This window comes from Odontomachus brunneus, unplaced genomic scaffold (genome assembly GCF_010583005.1).
Source record: "Odontomachus brunneus isolate Ranch 3 - 2012 unplaced genomic scaffold, Obru_v1 Obru_scaffold_143, whole genome shotgun sequence".
Taxonomy (NCBI): Eukaryota; Metazoa; Arthropoda; class Insecta; order Hymenoptera; family Formicidae; genus Odontomachus; species Odontomachus brunneus.
Window position 1 is genome coordinate 802,447 of NW_022639593.1, and position 4,936 is coordinate 807,382.

The 4,936-nt window shown below is 29.3% G+C and overlaps 1 protein-coding gene across 1 annotated transcript in view; it reads right to left on the reverse strand.

Moving 5' to 3' along the window:
* The window catches only part of LOC116850347 (acyl-CoA Delta(11) desaturase-like), a 179,621-nt gene that overhangs the window by 60,036 nt on the left and 114,649 nt on the right, over nucleotides 1-4,936 (reverse strand). Inside the window, exon 2 of the mRNA XM_032828537.1 lies at nucleotides 177-272. The gene's annotated coding sequence lies outside the window, so the exon portion shown is untranslated. The remainder of the gene's footprint in view (nucleotides 1-176; nucleotides 273-4,936) is intronic.

Sequence of the window (4,936 nt, forward strand, 5' to 3'; positions counted from 1 at the left end):
CTCTCTATCTCGTTCATATAAATAATTATAATTGAAATTTAATATACAAAAAGTTAATAATATTTTAAATTTAGTAATCAAGATGAGAGTCGAAATCATTGATTATTCAAGGAATTTTTAAGAACCTCTAATCAGTAGTAAAACCGTGAGCACGAGGTATTATTTAACAAACTTACCTAGCTCAAAGAACGTCAAAGAAAATTTGATCCGAGGACTACACGCACCCTGGTTTGGTAATTGACGATCTTTCAGTGCTTCCTCTTGACTGTGTACTGGAATTCATAACGTTCCGATATAAATACAAAGGTGGATAGCGATGCAGCAAGAGTCATTGACGAAGTTTATATTGTCAGGAATTAAACAAAGATTTGATCTTTTGCCCCCAATAAAGGAAGTCTCGTCAAGAATTGCATTGTAAAGTCGCATTATGATGTATTTTATGTAAATTAACATATATTCCTCGCGCGGCTTACAAAATTAACTTAATTAAATTAAAAGTTATACAAATAAAATCTTAATTTAAAGTTTAATTAATGTATTACTACTTAATATTATTAACTTATTTACCTATTACTATCTATGTTATCTTATAATTATGCATATGAATTTAATGAAATTTCTGAACAGTTAATGGACTGTTATACGAATGTTGTCTAGTAATTAAAATGTGTATAAAACTGCATAGAATTCTAATCAAGATATAATACTTTTCCTACTAGTTACTGTGCACGAGGAATGCGCAAAATTGCAAACTATTTGCTATATGAAAACAGAACAAAAATGGATACAAAATTATTCGATTAATAATTAATTAATAATTTGATTAATAATCAAGTATATTACTTATAAAATGAATAGGTTTAGTTTGGCATTAGTTTCATTTCTTGTGTATTATTTTATTCATTGAAAATTTTATTGCTAGTACCGAATGTAATGCGTAATACAGGGTGAGCCAAATATATGGACAATATATACACCCGAATAAATCTTCAGAACAAGATTTTCGGAAAAAGTGACTTGGATAAAAGTTGCTCGAGCCTAAAAGAACTATCTACTGGTGACCTTTGATTTAACCTTGGTCCCAACCTTCAAGGTTATTTGGAGATCAACTTTGCTTTTTTAAATAGAAAAATATATTTTTTATTATGGAATTTTATTCTACATAAACAAACAAACAACTTTTATTTGAAAAACTTTTTCATACGATCTCTATTTTCTAAGATATTTACGGAAATATCTACAAAATTATTGATTTCAATAAGTTTTACTCGAATTCTACCAACTTTATCGAAAAATAACAAGAGATAAAAATTCTTTTCTTTTTATAGAGCTTTTTAGAAATTTTCTTTTCTTTTTATAGAGCTCTGAGAATTTTTTTAGAATTTTCTAATTAATTTTTTAGTAATGCATTTTTTGCATTTTCTTAAAGTATTAAAAAGTTTATGTAGAGAAATTCTCTATGAGAAGAAAAAATAAATAATAATATTTTTATATCTTGCTATTTTCCGGTAAAATTGATAGAATTCGAATAAAATAATTATTGAAACCAATAATTTTGTAGATATTTTTGTAAATATCTTAGAAAATAGAGGTGGTATAAACATTTTTTTCAAATAGAAGTTGTTGTTTAATTACGTAGAATAAAATTCTATAATAAAACATACATGTTTCTATGTAAAAAAGCAAAGTTGACCTACAAATAACCTTGAAGTCTGGGGTCAAGGTTATATCCAAGTCACCAGCAGATAGTTATTTTAGGCCCGAGTAACTTTTATTCAGGTCACTTTTTCCAAAAATCCTGTCCTGAAGATTTATTCGTGTGTATCCATACATTTGGCCCACCCAGAATAACGCACTAAGTAAAAAATCGTTGCTGCAACATTATTGCAATGATATTCAGTAGCATATAATGTTTTTTAATATATAGTTTTTATCATTGTATCAACGTTATTATGAATAATCTCGGTATCTCAATATTTCTAAAATATTTTTGCAAATAATAAAAACCATATTATCCGGAAATATCTCTGAAATATTTTTGAAATATTAAGCGGAGATATTCCAGAAATATATCTAATATCAATTTCTCATGATGTTGATCTAACGTTTACTTGGTTATTTCAATATATTTAGATTTTTGCATAACATTGTTTACAATCATCAAACAACATATAATCTTTTTATTCATATTTGTAATATTTTTTCAAATTCTGAGTTTTTACTTCTATTATGCCAGAATACTCTGATGTATTCAGCACAATAAAATTCTATATTAATGACATATAACCCATTTCTCTTTCGCTGACAAGTTCAGCTAAAAGTTTAATATTGTCAAATATTTTATTTTCTCCAATTTCCTTTTTCTTGCTCTATGCTTTTTTACACTTATTATTCACATAATTTTAACTCTTCCCTCTGTTTCAAGAATATAAATAAATACTTTTTTTATATTTATTTACGATAGAGAGAGAGAGAGAGAGAGAGAGAGAGAGAGAGAGAGAGAGAGAGAGTTATTATTAGATATGCATATTATAAAATTGAATTAATATTATTGATAATTGAAAAGCATTCGTCTATATATTGTACAATGGAGTGTACGGTGGAGTATAAATTGCTGAGTGAGTCTCAGATATGCACATTGACAAACAGACACATCCAATCATATGTCGTTGTTTATAGAGTCTCTAGAATATCTCTAGGCATACGGCGTTGTAGTTGGCTATGTCCGTTTGTGCGCATCTGGGAAATTATTTTAATCGCTGAATCCAATTCTTGTTCATTTTTACAACTAATGAAAATGCATTAGTAGCAGACAATAATTCAGCGAATATCTATATAAACTGTACGCTATTAAATTAAGATCAAATATTATCATTGCTCAACTAAAAGATATGATATATATTGACGATATTTTCAAATAGCTTCACAGTCATCACTGAAAGGACAGTCGGTTTTCATCTATCAATAAACATGCGTTCAGGCAACGACTTCTTCTATCAAAGTTTACTTTTCCATCGCTATTCGTAGATGATAATATTTCGAGTCATGCTTGAAAAATTTTTTGCTAGTTTGAATTTTGAATGCTAATGTTAATCGGAATTCAATATATATTCCATTTCCCGTATCAGCCATTAGAAATTGTAAACTTTTTATCAGCCCTTAATAAACTAACGACGCAATCGAGTTGATGGTTGCAAATCAATTTTATTCGGTTACTTTAATAGTGCAATCTCTGCTTCAATTAAACGAGACAGAGTGAAGAATGTAACAACAAACGTTAACCTCATTGTTCATTGTCACAATTTATACGTTTAAACTATTTTTTCTTCACAGATTTTCAGGGAGAATCCTTGTTTATATCACATACAGACGTTCTCGGAGTTTATAATTTATTCAATATCCTAATTATACCTGTGATGCTAGGCTGACGCATGATACTACCATCGCTTCTATCTTCTATATATATATATATATATATATATATATATATATATATATTTTTTTTTTTTTTTTTTTCTTTTTTTAATAACAGAAGAAACCTGTTATAATCAAGAGCTCGACTGTAAGTGATGAGTAAAAACGAAGAAGTTTATTACTAATATGACACGGAAAGATTTTTGACTACATGTACGGAGATACTGTCAACAGTTAACTCATGTGGACCGTTAAATTTACAAAGGACACTACACAAGTGTGACACGCCATTTTTTTTAAATTCAACACGCACAAAGCATATGACATGACTCATATGTGATATTTTATATGGGCCCTTTTTTTAATTTGCACAATTATTTAGACGGTTGTTTAAACAAAACATGAAGTGGTGATGTACGTCTGACTGATATCTATAAGCCCATAACATGTAAATCTAAAACCATGGTTGGGAAGTAACGAGTTACTTGTAACGTCGTTACCGTTACAGTTACTTTTTTTTGGTAACTATAACGGTAACGGCGTTACTTTTTCTGATCGGTAACTGTAATGGTAACGTAGTTACATTTATTCAGTAACGGTAACGATTAATTCGTTACTCTAATAGTTATTTTTTTGTTTTAAATCTATTAAATTCGGTCTGTACATAAGCCAGTAGCAATAAGCAAAATGATCAATCATAGTCCATCCTCAATCTGGCAGATTGCAATGTCTTATACACTGGATGCAATTAGCGACGAGCGATGAGCGATATCCAATGAGAGCTCTTATTTCTTCTTGAAGCAGAGTTCTGATTGGATATCACTCATCGCTCGTCGCTAATCACTAATAGTTTCACAGATCAGCGAGATGCACGACGCGACACGCGATATACGATGAGCGATATCCAATCAGATATATCTTAGATATACAGGGTGTCCCGTCACTATCACATTATCTTTTAAGGTCGAATTCCTGAAGTAATTTGAATAAAAAAATCCTAATACAAAAATGGTGAAGCTATAATATTTTTCAAATTATAAACGATTAAAGTTGACCAATTATATTGGCTAAAGTACGCGCGTTCAGGTATAACACACAGTGGTACAGGTGCATGCACATGTCGTCCCTTTTCCAAATATTGATACGGAAGTTCTATATATACAACAATATATGTAATAATAATCTGCCTTTTCAATCATTAAAATAAACATATCGTAAATAATAACAATCTCATCAAAATGTTATGAATAAAATATCACACAATACATTTATGAGAATCAGTAAGCTGTCACACATTTGACGTTTCTTTAAGGGATTTATAACTAATTTCATATCTTATGCAATTTCTCACTTATGTGTATGCACCTGTACCATTGTGTGTTGTACCATAACTGAGCGTGCGTACTTTAGCCAATATAATTGGTCAATTTTAATCGTTTATAATTCGAAAAATATTATAGCTTTATTTTTGTATTAGGATTTTTTTCTTCAAATTACCTCAGGAATCCGTCCTTAAGAGATA